We start from the raw sequence: 17,493 nt of genomic DNA, 5'->3' as shown, positions 1-17,493 counted from the left end.
CATTAAATTATATGATCTGACTTTCCTCATTGATAACATCCTGCCCCCTCCTCTGGACATGCCTGATGTCTGCGACATTACAGACCACTATAATCGCTCCATGACTAAAATCTTAGACTCAATTGCACCACTACAGCTAAAAAGAACGTAATCCAAAATCTCCAAACCTTGGTATAATAGTAATCTAAATACTGAAAGAAGAAATCTGAGACTGGCGAAAAGTTTGTGGAGATCCTCTCCCTCCCTTCACCATCTCACTCAGCTGAGATCTTTGAGAAATATATATGACAAATGCATCAGATGGTCTAAAGCTGGTTACTTCAGAAAACAACTAGAGAAAGTAAAAAAATTGTTTGAACTCATCAAGCTTCAATCAAACAGCCAACCTAACTCTCCCTCAATGGAACTCTGTTCGCAGCCTAATTGTGAGGAATTTGCTGCCTTCTTCCATGAAAAGACAACAAAGATCGAATTGGAACTATGGTCAGCTTTGGAGAATCTACCTATCACCTATCCTCCCTCTGGGTTTGGAGTGCTGCCAACCGCTCTGGTTCTCTCCCCAAAACCAATGCTTCCTGGAGCCTATTCAAAACTTTGGACAAAAGCATCATTCGCAAAACTCTGGCTGCACTTAAACCATCCAACCACTTCAGTGATCTCTTGGCATCAAACTTCTTCAATGAGATCGGATAATCCATACTCCCTCTTTGGGCGAAGAGAGTTAATGCCTCTCTGCTTCTAGGTTCGATTCCGGATTGCCTAAAGTTGGGGCAGGTCACCCCTGTCCTTAAAAAAAAAGACTGCAGATCATACTAACCTTCACAATTTTCATCCAATTTCAGAGCACAAAAACTTGAGCTCTCTGGGGGCTGCATATCCTCTAGGGACTCCAGCACTTAACTGCTCAAGCCAAAGAAATTCCATAAAAAGAAAACCTACAATTGAGCATTCTCGGGTATTGCACCAAGAATTTGGAATTCCCTGCCACCTAAAATAAGACAGAATAATTCCACGGCTTCCTTCAAAAGGGAAATTAAAGCGATACTGTTGAAGACATTTTTGGGCTAGATCCCAGCCCCCAGGCACCCTAGGACATGTTTGTTTATACTTGTCTTTATTGAAATGTTATGATTGTTTCTTGGCCAGTTGGTCTATTGTTACCCTTTCCTGTACCTTCGTAACGGCCAATCTGTAAAGTGCTCTGATACCCCATGTGGTCTTGTTCACGCTATATAAAACGTTTAAAATAAAATAAATAAATGTTAATTTAGGAAAATAGAATGTTGCATGAAAATGCTCTACTAGAAAGGATACACATTTCCACAGGACAACCGTGCACTGTGCACCACCTAGCTCCATGTGGTCAAGACATTCATTTCCTAAGATTTCAATGGGAATCAAAGGCACAATGGGTGCAGATAGGAACTGTGCCAGTTTATTGGCAATAAATGCATGAAAGGAAATACATGAAAACAATGTAATGTTGAATAAAACTGAGTGTTATAAAACCCCTGCACTGCTTCGGGATAATGAACTATGTCATGGCAACCAATGACTTAAATCCATGCTGTGGCTTGAAAAGGTTAAGATACTTTTATAGTGCTGTGATGCACTTTATTTAAAGCACCATAGTTAATGGATGTGTTTCAGAACTTCTGAGATTCAGAGATCTACTTTAGGGTCTGAATTCACATTGAAGCAGTCACCAGACCCTATGGGCCCGATTCACAGAATTAACTTAAGACAAAATCCTAAACTTACTACTTTTGGTATTCACAGAATGCACTTACTACTTTTGGTATTCACAGAATGCACTTACTACTTTTGTTATTCACAGAATGGATTTACGACTACTAACTTTACGTCCGCACTCGGCCCGGAAATTTCGGCCCGGAGGCGGAGCTTCCGGCCCGGAGCGAGAGTTTCCGGCCCGGAGGCGGAGTTTCCGGCCCAGAGGCGGGGCTTCCGGGCCAGAGGCGGAGCTTCCGGCCCGGAGGTGGGGATTCCGGCCAGTGGCGGAGATTTAGCCATGGCCAAAATCTCCACCTCCGGGCCGGAAGCTCTGCCTCTGGCCCGGAAGCCCCGCCTCCGGTCCGGAAACTCTGCCTCCGGGCCGGAATTTCCGGCCCGAGTGCGAACGTAAAGTTAGTAGTCGTAAATCCATTCTGTGAATACCAAAAGTAGTAAGTGCATTCTGTGAATACCAAAAGTAGTAAGTTTAGGATTTTGTCTTAAGTTAATTCTGTGAATCGGGCCCAAGGTGCTGAAATCAAAAGAGCTTTAAGAAGCACACCTGAGAGAGGGGCATTGTTTCCACACACACATTGGTTACCTTGAGTACAGTATTTGATTGGGCAGAAAATATGTGCTGCCACCGAGAAACTGTGCTTATCATACTACTGTTGGCTCCTGAGGGGAGTTCGGTCACCTAAAGAAACGTGATTAAGTGGCAGTTTGCAATGAGAAGAATCATCCCCATGTATTAGCTAACAATATTGCTAAAGAGTCATGACATGCTCACTGTGTGCATTAACTAGAGAGTGGACTATATTTTTATGGATAGGCTAATCCTGTTGCAGAATAGAGCTTCATAAAAAGGATGTTCCTTCTTTCAAAATAGCAGTGGCAACCACTGTAATGCTGCAAAGGCATCTGTGCATGTTTTTTTCTTCCACATTTACGTTTGTGCTCTGCAGCATAAGCAGTTTGTTCTGCCCTCCCATCCCAGAATTGTGACAGACACCCCAGTTGCTGAAGTCTTAACAGACTCATGCTGATCTTTCCTCCCACACCAACCCACTATCTCAGTTTGCTCTCCCCAACTGCAGCAGCCCGCACATGGTCAACTCCCTTCAGCCAAGGGAGCCAGATACACAAAGTTGTTGGGATAGCCTGGACCACATGGCCCGATTTTGGCTATAAAATTGGAAGAAATACAGGAAGGGGAAGACAGCAACATGCCTAGCCCCTTTTGAAATGTAAGCAATTACATCCATTTTACAATTATTCAATGCTGTTGTTTCGTTGCCAAATATCTGCTCCTGTTCTTTCTGCAGACATGTACGCCCTCTACTCTTAAACTGACCCCTCTGCACCCTGACAATTCTGCTCACTAGTGGTGGCTTAAGGTCTTTTTAGTGTTGGAGGTGTGATATTTCCCCTGAATTTCAGCAAACAAAATGAGTAAACAGACTTCTTGTTGGTGGTTTCGGGGAATGAGGGCTCCTCGCCTGATACTTTTTAAAAACTATTTGGGTCACATTTGCTAAAACGCCATAGACCCTGAAATGGCATTCATGAAACATTCCAGCATGTTCATGGTGCTTGAGAGAAGCCTGGCTTTTTCTGGGAGTAGATTTCATTTTTTAAAATATCATAAGTCAGAAATTACTTCCACTACACGCTGGTCGGACCTTTTCATAGATGGGCCCCTTATAACCAAAATTAAGTACAATACGCCAGTGTCATAATTTTGCCATGGAGCCACGGATAATTCACCCAATACTCATGGGTATCAACAAAAATTACCTCCGATATACAAGGGTCAGAGTTTTGCCATCAGCACCCCCCTATAAACAGGTACAAGATCTCTTATGACAAGAATTACCTCAAATATCAGATTCAGCATTTTGCTAAGGATGCTTCCAATATGCAAATAATTGTGTGCAGCAAGTGAGGGCCTGCATTCTGCCACATACAACCTCCCATTCTTATGCCATTAGTGCCCTCATCCATAAGGCAGGAATAACCTCCAGTATGCCAGACCAGCAGCACACCTGTGAGCATAACACACATACACTCACACACAAACATGCACTCATAAACATACACATTCTCTCAGACACTCATTCTCTCACATAATCAGCTTTACACACACACACTCATTATCACTATATCTCTTGCACTCTTTTGTACATTTGCACTTTGTCATACTCTCTCTCTCTCACACACACACTCACCCACCCACACACACACACACACACACACACACACACACTCGCACTGCCACTCACACTCCCATTAGTTCAATCTGCTTGTATTGCATTAGAAGGGTTTTCACTCTTACTGCCCCTGCTCTACCTTTCTTACCATTTAGTGAAGCTTAGTAAACATATTTTCTTTATACACTATTCAAAAATCCTAACCTATGGCCTTGTCAATGCTTGTTAAAAGTATGATGTGAATGAAAAAGTACACTTCCTTAAAATAACTGTACAGGGCTTACATTTGGTTTCACATGTGAGTGCCAGGTGATCGAAGTGCATACAGAGTGAGAGGAATGAGTACAGGGTGAGTGGTGTAAATGTAGGATAATTGGTGTTCCTTTGTGAGTGCTGCTTGACCAGTGAGCCTGTGTGAGTGGAGGGTGAGTTACGCGAGTGACTAGTGAGCACATGGTGAGAGGAGTTAGTGAATGATGAGTGGTGTGTCCCAGTGAGGTCTGGCAGACTATTGTGCCTGTATGCAAGCAGCAACACTATTGGAAAGCCAGTCCTGGTTGAAAGTGTCACACATTACAATGGGCAACTATGTAAAAAGCTTTAAAAGTTTCAGGGGCATATTCACAAGAATGTCTGATAAACATCCCAAAATTAGCGTAACGCAACTTTGCATATCGCAGTCTATCGTGGGAAAACAACGCCGTGTTAACCTCTTGAGTGCCCATGACGAGATGGTCTCGTCATGGGCCGCGGTTGCGCTGTGCCCATGACGAGACTATCTCGTCATGAACCCCGCCCGCTAATGAAAGGGCCGGCACAGGGCGGGGAAAGGGCGGGCCACTCAAGGGGTTAACATAGTATTCTCAACCCTGTGGCACCATGCATTAGTCCCTCGATAACGCGTTAAAATCAACGCCACGCCGCAAAAATGAGAAACACCAATGCCAAAAAAGGTGCGATGAGGCCAATCGCGATACACAAATCAGCGATAACCAGCAACAGGCCTGCAATTCCCACGTGTCATGTAGGACAATGAACCATAAAAGCAGAGTAAAAAAACGGTGAGATGACAATGTACGAGCACAACCCTACATTCGTGATGTAGAACAAATGACCATTGTCCCGCACCAAATAGGCATCTCCTCACAGTCACAACGTACATTGACATGCAATCTGCATGTAAACTGCGCTAATGCTGAAACATGCATGGAACACACTGTGAAACCGCATCTCCCCTTCACATCGCAGAGGGACAATCCACCTCTCCTGCACACAGACGTGTCATGACCATGATCAATCAATTATGAAAGCATGGACGAATGGAGGGGCAGTGACTCCCACTTACGTACATGTTGCCCATGTTGTTGGACTTGAGTCACAGGGTGCATCCCTGCATCCTGGAGGTACATATCTGACCCCAAAAGGAGCCATGTTGTCACCTGTAGGCCACAAATGGCAGCAAAATTGAATGATTTGGGACACATGGGAAACGCCGAAGAGTGGGATTTCCTACTAACTGTGACATACAGAACTGGCCCTTCGAATACGTGACACCATAAATAGCCTCTCTGGACAGAGGTGACACACCCACCATCCATGAACACATCATAAAAATGTTAGCCCCACATGTCGCACCCACACCTGTCTGAGTGATGTGCCTGTACAGACGAGTGACATGACCTCAAGGAAGGTGCTTTTGGAATGCATTTATTTGCACATGCTGTGCCTGTGGTCATTTTGTACTGTCCCATGATTGCTAAGGACTGTCACAATGTGACGTGCTCATGTGAAGAAATTGTCAATTATGATGTTCCTATGGGCTATTCCTGCTGCGGCTGCAGTGGGGTGTGGTTCACCTGCCTCATCTTCATTATCATCGTCCGGTGCATCTGGCACTTGTATCCATCGGGCATTGCTGCGCACACATATGTTGTGCAACACACAACATGCAATGATCATCTTGCACACAATGCCTGGGCTGTACAGGAGCCTTCCACCTGTGACGTCCAGGCACCTGAAACGTGACTTCAACACGCCAAATGTGCATTCCATGATACCCCTGGTGCGTTTGTGGGCCGTATTGTACTGCCTCTGGGCCTGTGTGTTCAGGGCTCGGAGGGGTGTCATCATCCAAGTGCAGAGTGCATATCCTTGGTCACCTGTGACAGTGCAGAGAGACATGAGTCAATAGTTAGCTCAGCATGATGTGTTGGCAGGCTCACTGGTTCATTGGTGTGTGATATGTGTGACTTTGTGATTCCTGTATGACATGTACTGCTTGTTGCAAATGAGCGACATCAATGTGCATTACATAGCCTCACTGCTGCTCCTCACTCCCCCCGAACCTATTCACTAGTCTGCCAAGCACGGTTGCATCACTTGCACGCCTACGGCACACCATTGCCATGCCTCTCTGCGCATGTCCACAAGCCTGACAACGACACAGTGATGTTGTGCGCTGAAGGTGGGCAGCCACGTGTGTGTAGGCCTATGGTAAGGACCGGGGGCGGACATAGATGTAGAGTTAATTCGCAGGGGAATTAAAGGCAATATATATACACAAGATAAAAAATCTATGGTATGTACATGAAGTAAAATAATGGGTAAGTCCACGTCGTTGTTAGTGATCTTTAGGTGCTTTGCCCTGAAGAAGCCATGTCTGGGCGAAATGCGTTGGATGTGTTAAAAACCAAGTGCATCTTGAATAAATGCATATATATTGCCTCTCATACCCCTGTGAATTAATGTTGAACTTTGTGGTCATGTGGCAGTTGGCCATCTGAGGTGTGCAATATCCTACTACCTTTGTGACTTGTCTTGGCAAGTGCAGTCTTCTACAACCCAGCTGCCTGTTTCAAATATCAGTACAGATGTAGAGTTCATGCCTGGCTGAACTCGCCATGCGGTTGAGGGTAGACCCTTGGCCTATGCTGCAGAAATAGCGATACACACAACAGTATGATCCTGGACCCCGAGCAGGCTTGCGCTCCTTCATTTACCCCTTTGGCCGAGCCCACACTCCGGGGGCATGCTACATGACAACATTGTATATTGCATGACGGGTGGCGCCGACACTACACCAGAGACACACGCATTGGTAACTTCCTTGGCAAGGCCTAAATTCAACCACGCCCAAAGCCACGTGTTGAATGACCACACCTCTACGCCGTACTGCCATACGCCAGTCCACTGTCTTACGCTCATAGGGGGTCTGACACAGCTACATGTCCCAGGTCTACCCCACTGCCTGAGGTGACAAGGTTGCGCCTGCTGTACACAGCACAATGTAATGTGGTATGGCCCGGGGCCCTCATGCATACATAATGACCACACGGACACACTGAGATAATTTGTGGAACTGGCAACGGGCACGTGCGCCCGGCACCTTTTATTGCCAGGGTCACACGTCCAGTTACGCCTGTGCTGGATGGGTGTTGGGTAGTGTAAGCCACCCCTCAGGGGTTGGTTGGTGCTGGCAACAACTACAACAGTGATCAGACAATCAGAAGTTCAAAGTACAAACAGCAAGGATCCATGACTTGAGCAGCACAGAGTTCGTAGCCCCGGATGCACTGCGGCCTGCACAGGCACACCCGCAAGGGACGGTGACTTGCAATGCACTGAGATAGGGCCACGAGAGCTGAGCAGGTCCTCGTTGATGTCCAAGGAGAATGTCACAGAGTGTTACAGGGGTCAGTAGAAGGTGTCCATCCAGGGCATGATGCAGAGGGCAGAAGCAAGCAGAAACAGGCAATATGGAGTTGAATGCTACAGTCTCATTTTCCCCACCATGTTAGTATCAGCTACATGATGATGAAGACAACACCCAGGCCATAGACCCAGACACCACCAAAGTTCAACCAGAGAGTGTCCCTGACTCCCGTGGCACAGAGTCAGTGGCACCAGAGCTGGAAGGGAATGCAGTCTGCGATGAGGCCTGTACAATGACATCAAGTCGGTCATAAATAAATCAAGGCTCAGTTCCAAATGTGTGACCTACAGGAATGCAGTGTGGGCCAGAGGCAGCGGTCTGCATGGGCCCACAGCCGTGTGTCATTGGCTTGCGATGCACAGAGTTAGTGGCACCAGAGCAGTTGTTGATAGTGTTCAATCAACTCCGTAACGTGGATCCTTTTTTCCTCAGGACTGAACCACGTCTTCCTCTTACTCCTCTCCTTGCGTACAATGATGTGTACTCTGCCATTGCATAATCAAGACCCAGTTCCAAATGTGTGACCTACTTGACGGCAGTGTAGGCTGGAGGCAGAAGTCAGCAAGGGCCCACAGACACGTGTGGTCGGAATGCTATGCACAGAGTTGGTGGCACCACATCGAAGGGAGTACAGTGACATAAACACAGCCATGAAATATGTACTCTGCCATTGTGTAATAAAGACTCAGTTCCAAATGTGTGACCTACTTGTCCGCTGGGTATGCTGGTGGAGTACGTCAACGAGAAAGGAGTACTGCCGGCCTTGCTCACGGAGGCCCAGATGGTCTGAGGAGGCTGCCAAGGTTGCGGGCCTTGGTTTTGGAGCTTGTACTGGAACGTGGTGGGCCCTCTTGGAGACACGCAGGTGTCGGAAGGTGAGCAGAGAGGCCTGGATGCACAGGGATGGGCAAGACGAGGTCTGGGGAACAGCGACCTGGGGTGCAGCAGGCACACAGGATCGCAGGTAACACCGCTCACGGCTTCGGACCCGTGGCGGGGTGAGAGACGCCAGCCTGGCAGACACGTTGGCCATTCCAGAAGAGAACCATGCTCAGGGCTGCGTGCTTTTTATTCACACCCCTACGCTGGCCTGGCGTACGCCGGTGCAGCCCACTCCTCACACGCTTACAGGGGTGACGTAACGAGCTACATATCCGAGATCTTCCCTACTTGCTTGGGTGACTTGGTTGCGTCCACTGTCCACAACACTACCACCACCAGCAGTATATGTCAACATGGATATGTCCGTGGTCTGCATACTGCTGTCTGGCCAGCACATCCACACCACACTTGACATTGTGTGCATTCTTATTCATAGGTCACTTGCCTCCTTCGCACATGCCTGGTTCCCACCTCTCCCCACATTCTGCTATTGTGTGGCTGAGGTGCCATGACGTTGATGGCTCATGTACATGGCTAACCCAGGTTACCGCAGTACGTTGTGCTGTCGTCTATGGTGGATGTGCATGTTGTTTGGCATGTTGTATGTGAGTTTGTAACGTGTGCATTCGCAGAGTTGTGAGTTTCATGATTGTGGAGTTGAGGTGTGTGGTGTGTTCATTTGGTACTTACCAACGTGCACTGTATTTACGTAGGTGCCATCCTGGAAGCGCCGGTTGATGATGGACTGTCGGAAGATGCATGAGTCATGCACACTGCCTGGGTAGTTGGAGACGACATTGGTGAAGAGCCCCGATGGTCCACCATTGCCTGCACATTGATGGAATGCGTGTGCGTTCTGTTGCGGTATTTGTGAGCAGTGTTTGTAGGACATGTAGGACAAACAAGTAGGACATGTTTGCAGTCAATTGCCCCCAACACGTGCGGAAATCTAGCTATGGCCTAGAAGCCTTGCTTGGTCTCCAGCTGTTCCTGCGCAGTGTGGGGGAAGTATAGAACTTGGATAGAGCTGGCTGTGAGACTCCTCCGACTCTTGCGGTTGTTGGTTGGAATGTCCCAGAGGCCAACAGGTACAGCACAGCCAGCAGCTTTGTCCTAGGTGGGATGTTGATTGTCCGCTGTGTTGGTACCGTAAGCCTGTGGGCAATGATGTTAAGGATGCGGAGGATGGTTGTCCTTTTGAGTATGTAGTGGGCAATGACTTTCTCTGGTGTTAAGTCTGTGAGGCTGGTGCATTTCCTGAAGGTTCACTGTCTTTTTCTTCGCTGCCTCGGTGATGGTCCGGGGGGGATACGGGGTGGGTCTGGGGGGCAATGGCCTGGCCTGGGGTTGGTGGCGGTGGGTGTTGTGGCCCTGTTGGGGCTCCGAGCTGCATGATGAGTAGCTCCATGGCATCTGTAGCTCTTCAGGTGTGGCTCTGGGCTGGGCTTCCTTTTCTGGTGCCGGTTGTCGTCCGACTTTGCACCAGGTCAGAGCAGGTGTTAAATTCCTGCTGCTAACGCGCCTTATCGCCTGTTTTGTGATCTTATCACAGATCTGGCTGGTCATTGAGAATGTTGTGATGTGATGTTGTTGCGGCTTTTTGCACGGAAACACCTACTCTGCATCTCATTAGCTTTAGTTGCCGGGGTCATCTGTGTCGATTTTTTTGCGGCTGCTATCACGGGTAAACTGGTGATATGGGCTGTTGGCACCAGCTTGTGAATGGGGCGAAAATTTTATCGCGACTTTGGCTGTGATAAAGTGCCGATAACTCGGCGATAGATACCTGAGAATATGCCCCTCAGTTTTTTATATTCAGGCTATGTTTTTTAGAAACCTACAAAGATTAATCAGTGAAGAGGCGAAAGAGTGAAGATTGCATTTCATGTGCAGATGTTAGAATTCAAGTGATAACTGTCAAACATTCAAACTCCTCTAAAACATTGGAGCTTGATAAAAAAAGTGACTGCCTTCTACAATGAAAGCCCAAGGGACTGAAGGGCCAATGTTACCCCATCACCTGCAACCCCACTTCTCCTTTGATTATGCTGTCTAGTAACGGCAACTGAACATTCTAATTGAAAAGATGAACAGTAAACCTCAGTGCTTGCACCTGTGTTCCCATGCAGAGCAAAGGCTTTGCTGTGCTTTCATGAGCCCCAGCCTTGCAGCCAAAATATTGTTGGGGCTTGAGCCTCAGTGTCCTACAGGAGCTGGTGCCCACAGTCTCAGACTTCTCCCCACTGTGGTACCTGCCTCCAAGGAGCACTACCATCATGCAGGCCAACAGGGCCTAAACATTGATCTACGTCATGGCTTCAGCAGCAACAAAAACACCAGGCCCCTGTGCAGGCCAAGGGAGCCCAGGTAAAGGATTAAAAAGTACCTCTGGAGCCAGTGCTGCTTTGCCCACCCACAACACACCATATGCCTGAAGTCCCTATTTGATTCCTTCATCATCCCACAGCCTCTGTTGTATTGCTTCATCCATAGCCCATTGCCCCTGCCCGCCCTTCTGCAGTCTTTGCCCTCATTCTCCTTCTGTACCACATAACCACTCATCCCCACAGCCTGAGACCGATCCTCAATTCTGCACCATCCCCCAAAACCTCAGCCCTAATCTCCTTCCTCTAGCCATCCCAATTCTTCAGTCCACTCTCCCCTCTTGCACCGGCAACTAGGTATCTAGTCCTACTGAAAGAGCAGGTATTCTGTGAGTGCCTTTGTAGAAATATGTAAATATAATGAGTTGGGTAATTTGTAGGTCTCACCTGTGACAGCGCATGTGTTGCTTGTGCATGCACTTGTACTTGCGTGACGTGTTGTATATAACAAGAGCCTTTGCCAATGCTTGTTATGTGTGCAGCATAAGAGGTGTGTGTGAGAAGCTGGCCTGGTATATGATGTCCACTAATGTAAGTGGGCAACTTGCACTAGTCCAGACAACCCTTATGGTGATTTAAGAGGTCTCAGACAACCTTAGAAAGCTATCCAAGTGGGAGCTGTGGAGAGCAGCCTTCAGGCTTAGTCTTGAAGGAGTGTAAAGCAGCTTGTTTTGCCAGAGTATAATCTTATAGAACCACACAAAGTATTTGTAAGAATATGTATTTATTATATAACACTATCTAGTATGTTACAATATCTCCCACACGGAGATAGACACAAAGCACAAAGGGGCATATTAATAAGGCGGCGATATGAAATTATCGCCGCTTTTGTGTCCTTTTTCGGGCAAAAAGCGGCGATAATTTAATCGCCTTATCAGCAAAGACACGCTATTGCGTGTTTTGCTGACTTAGCGCGCGTTTCCAGCATGCCTAACTTTGCATCATTAATGAGATGCAAAGTAGGCGTGGCTGTGAAACCAACCAGGGAAAATTTCGGGAAGGCAGCTTCGCGATATTAACAAGGAATAGTAGCGATTATTTAAATCGCATTAAGTATGCCTTAACGCAGGAATTAAACGTCTTTTAAATTCCTGACTAAGGCATACTTAACATGGGGGGTGGATTCTGTGGCTAAGACCACAGGCCATATCATCTAGGATATCGCCGTTTTCCACCATGGAAAACGGCGATATCCACACTATCTGTGGAATTTTTATCGCCTCGGCGATGCGCGTTGTTGATAACGAGCTAATCGGGCGATAAATTCCAGAGATAGCTGGCAATAAATATGCAAGCGCTAAGCGGGCTTTGCGATATTTATCACCGGCCCTTGTTAATAAGCCCCAAAATACCTCAGCAAAGAAATTACAGTAAATAGCACTCATACACAGTGGGCACTGTGGTGGGGAACAAACTATATACTAAGAAAGTGGTATAAGAACCACGACTTGCGTCAGGACAATGTCGAGAGGACGTAGAATTGCTGGGTACCCACAGAAATACCAAAGGTAAATAGATAGGGACCCCATGGAGAGCGTGTGCAGTATGTGAGCATGACCACGTGCTCTGTAAAAGTATGTGAAAGTCGCGGTTGGATTTTTAAAGATTAGAGACCCTTCCCAGAGGACCCTGAAGAACCCCAGTGGAAGACAGAAGGTTGGAAAACCACCCCACCCATGGATACCGTGGCACCCAAGCTACCTATCCCAGGGAAGCCGGGTCCATAGGTGTGAAGTGGCGTCGGAAACCGCAGTCGTACCCAATAGAGAACTTTGGGAAAGTGCAGCTGCTGGAAGAGGAGAAAGTGTCCGGAGGAATACAAACATGGATTCTTGAAGAGGAGTACCTGAAAGCGGAGGGGACAGTGTCTATGTCACTTGGGAGTCACCAGGAGACTTGGAAGATGGAAGCCCTCCGAGGTCGGGTGCTTCAGGAAGGATGACGAGGACCTTGACTATGCAGCTGCGAGGACCAGGCGATGCTGAGAATGACCAGGACCCAGATACAAGCTGTCCCACGAAGGATGTTGAGTGCTGAGGGGTCGGTGCCCGGCGGGAGCACCAACGAGCCTTGGAACATGCAACCCACGCAGGAAATCAAGAAGGTGCATGTTTGGGACCAGCAATGTCCAGGAGACTCACCACAAGCAAGGAAGTCAGGGGAGGCCTGAGCACCCATGGGAGCCCAAGGAAAACAAAGATGACCCTTAATTGGGCCCACAGGACGGAAGCACTGTGGTCGCGAGAGGACCTTGAGCAGCTCACCAAAAGGAGCAGGCCACGGTGCCCACGAGACGAGATGATGTGGCTGAAGATCTTGGTGGAGAAAGTTGCCGGAGGTTGGGGCTACTTGGAGCCCAATGCACTTGTCGCAGAGTTACCAACAAGCATATGCACTTGCAAAAGTACGCCGTGCACAGGGGTTCGGTTAATTCAGCCCCCACAAGGGATTCTGACCTCAGTCTTGGTGAGAGGGCAGCTTGGGCCTCGGGAGATGTAGATAACCACCACATGTGTTGTTGAGCCCTTCGGAGTCCGCAGAAGTTTGGGATCAGCAGACCGGTCAGCAGTGCTGAGGTGCCTACGAATGTAGCGGAGTGACTCCTTCACTCCAAGGGAGATTACTTTGGTACTCCTTGATGCTTCACAGGCCTTGAAATGTTCCTGTATGATGCACAGGCACAGACAATGCAGCAAACTTGAAGGGAGACAAAGTCAGGCCCAAACAAAGTCCAGCGAAGTCCAGAGTGCCCAGAGGGTAGAAGTACAGTGGTTTCAATTCTGAATCTTATCCCATGATGAATATAGGGACCTACACCCAGGTAAACCCTTAAGTACCCTAGGGAAAGGGTTGGGAAGATTCAGGGGACCCTCCCAGCAGAGGGTCTGGACAGGGGGGAGGTTACGCCCATGTCCTTTGTCCAGTTTCATGCCAGAGCGGGAGCCAACAGTTCCCAGGAAAGGTTTGAACTAGTCTTTGCACAGGGACACCAAATGTGCCCCTCATGCAGACATTCAAGTGCTGGCATGCGCACCCACACTAAATCCTGTCTGGGAAGTGGTCACACTCCCCTGTGACAGGATGCCTATTGTTCTACCTTCCACTGCTCAAGATTGGCTCAGCAGCAGGAGGGCAGACATGTGTCTCTGGTCGGCAGCAACCATTTTGTGCTGTCTGGGACTAGAAGGCTGGTACCGGGAACACTGAGAACCTAAAGAAGGGCTCTTCAAGTGTTTGGAATCATACCTCACCCACCGTTTACGGTGTGGGGGTATGATTCCAGCATGTATGATACCAAACATGATAGGATTCGTTGCAGCCGTTTTCAAAATGGTCATCATGCGGTCACGCGATGGCTCTCTATATAGTATATGGCTGCTTCACTGACAACCCGGGAGAATGGACTCCGTAGGCTGCAGGGGTGTCCTGCTCATGCAGGGGCACCCTCTCACTTAGAGCCAAGCACCCTGCCCTCAGGATTGTAAAGGCCTGCTATAGGGGTGCCTTAGTGCCGTGACCCTTAGATATAGTAAACCTATATATTTCGCAAGTGGTGCATGCACCAGCTTACACAGGCTGCAATGGCTGGCCTGTCGTTCCATTTTGAATGGTCTTTCTTGGGTGGCATAATACATGCTGCAGCCCATGGGAGACCTCTGGGGTACTTATGCGCTGGGTACATGGGAAAAAAAGGGGGAGGCATTGCCTGCATCTACCGCTCCAACCTCCTTATCACTGAACTTCTGGCCGAACTTACAGACTCTTGCGAATATCTTGCTCTCTCCGTCTGCAGCAACACCACACTTCAGTGCAGACTCCACATCTTTTACCACCCCCCAGGCAAGAATGACACCTTCACAGACTACCTCATGGAAATCATCACAGCCAAGGCCTCCCATAACTCCAATGACATTTTCCTTGGCGACTTCAACTTGCACTGGAACGACCCCAAGGAAGTGCAGGTCAACGCCATCAGAGACTTCTTGGCCGACCAAGCCCTTACCCAAGCCTGCCCTCTCCCTACTCACTCGAAAGGCGCCATTCTAGACTGGATCATCTCCAAGGAGTCTGCGGTCAAACTCATCTCCATAGATCCTTGCGACTGGTCTGACCACCACGCTATCACCTTCCTTATGCCTGGCACTCACAAGACATGGGCACCCCAACCGGTGATCCCCAAAAGATGGATCAGAGACACCAAGAACCTTGACCATGAGAAATTGTCTGCCCGTTGTGAAACTGACCTCCCCCCTCCTCCAAATCTCACCAGGGTCGACAACCTCACTGAACATTATTCCACAACTATATCCAACATTATTGACGACCTTGCTCAAAGACAGGAACCCCTGGTTCAACGGATCCCTCTACAATGAGAGTAGGTCCCTCCGGCAAACAGAACAGAACTGGAAAATGCACCCATCAGCAGCCCATCTTAAACTTCTCCGCGAGGCCAGAAACGCCTATGACAAGAAAATCCTCAACGCTAAAAAAGATTTCTTCAGAACAGAACTGGATAACGCCAAGAATAGACCTCGCAAATTATTCGAGTTGGTCAAAGCCCAATCCAACAAACTGGCTAAATCGTCCAAAGAAACCCCTATATCTCCAATCCCATGCGAGAAATTCTCCTCCTTCTTCTGTGATAAAATCTCTGCCCTAGGAAAGGAACTCATATCTGCTACCTATTTCCAAAACCCGCTGGCTCTACCTCCTCACTCCGCGCCGCCCTCCCAGACTTCCCTCAAAAACCAAGCGCTCTGGACCAACTTTAAAGTCTATGATGAACAATCTGTCTCAAAAATACTATCCTCTTTAAAACCCAACAATCACTACAATGACCCTCTCCCTTCAAACTGCTTATCCGCTGTTTCTCAGGCTATCATCCCTTCTTGGACTGCAATAATCAACGCCTCCCTCTTACAGGGATCGAAACCTGACTCTCTCAAAGCCGGCCAGGTTGTCCCCATTTTAAAAAAAACCTACACTAGATCCTGCTTCTCCTGACAACTACAGATCTATCTCTAACATCCCACTCCTAGCTAAAGTGCTGGAAAAATGTGTACAACAGCAGTTGAGCCATCACATCACCACTTGTAATCCAGATTCAGACCCGGGCCAGATTCAGACCCGGTCACAGCACCGAAACCACACTCCTCCACATTGTGGATGATGCCCTTCAAGCCCTTGACCAAGGCAAAACCTGTCTCCTGATCCTCCTGAACCTATCCTCGGCCTTTGACACTGTTAACCACGAAATTCTGCTTAACCACCTCAAACTTAGGATGGGCCCAGATGGCACTGTTCTTGCTTGGTTTAGGTCCTTCCTCCAGAATCGCTCACAGAGAGTCCTGATCAACGGTAACCTGTCCGCTTCCTCTCCGATCACGGTGGGAGTCCCTCAAGGATCAACCTTGTCCCCTACCCTCTTCAATCTTTACCTTGAACCGCTCTTAGAGGTGCTGCGCACCGCCATTATCTCCTACCACATGTATGCCGACGACACACAGCTCTACATCAAAATCTCTTCTCCAGAGGACATTCGCTCCCTGAATGAGACCCTGAAGTTGACTGTTCACTGGCTCACTTCTAACCAGCTTAAACTCAACGCAAAAAAACGGAGTTCCTCTTAATTGCACCACCTAACGCCAATACAGACATTCTAGAATGGATCAAGGCTATCTCAGCGCTAAACTGCTCTCCTACCATTGTGGACTCTGCTAAATCCATTGGAATTACCTTAGACAGCAACCTGAACATCCATGGCCATATCAACGCGATGGCCAAAACTGCCAGATTTCACTTGAACTACCTAAGAAACCTGAAACCATTCCTCGACACCCCAGATCTAAAATCGGCAATACAGGCCCTAGTCATCTCTATGCTAGAAAATGGTTGCTCCACCCTCGCAGGCCTGCCCAAGAGCTCTCTGGCACCCTTGAAAGCCTGCCTCAACGCCGCCACCAGACTTCTAACTGGCTCTAAGAAGTACGACCATATCTCACCCCACCTTAAAGCTCTGAACTGGCTTCCTCTTGAGTCCAGAATTCAATTCAAGCTGGCTTGCATCACCCACAAGGCTCTTTATTCCAAGTCCCCTGCTTTTCTCGCCCAGAAACTCGTGATATCTGGAGGAGCCAGAAACTCCCGGTGCGCCAGAGACCTTCTGCTCCAACCGGCACGCTTCAGGAATAAAAGAACGTTCAATTGGGCCTTCTCTGGGGCTGCCCCAAGAATATGGAACTCACTCCCACCCGCCATCAGAAGAATACCGTCTCTAGCTCACTTAAAAAAGGAGGCCAAAACTTTCCTAATGGGCAAATTCCTCTCCTAACGCTCACGCTACAATCACCTCCGTAACCTGGCTTCGCCTACCGTTACGGCATTATCCCGGGGCCTTTTCTCCTTATGATACCCACCCTGCACTTCCGAACAGACCCCCTGGGTGTTGAGACTGCTTCTCTAGCTTAATGTATCGATTTGTTCCTACCCCAAAATGTATCCAGATATTATGTTTGTTTGTTCTACCATATGCTGTATCCACCTGTCCCTTTCCCTTTGACTTATTCCCCCC

Source organism: Triturus cristatus, chromosome 2_1, assembly GCF_964204655.1.
Source record: "Triturus cristatus chromosome 2_1, aTriCri1.1, whole genome shotgun sequence".
In the NCBI taxonomy this organism is placed as follows: Eukaryota; Metazoa; Chordata; class Amphibia; order Caudata; family Salamandridae; genus Triturus; species Triturus cristatus.
Note: the sequence above shows the minus strand (reverse complement) of the source record.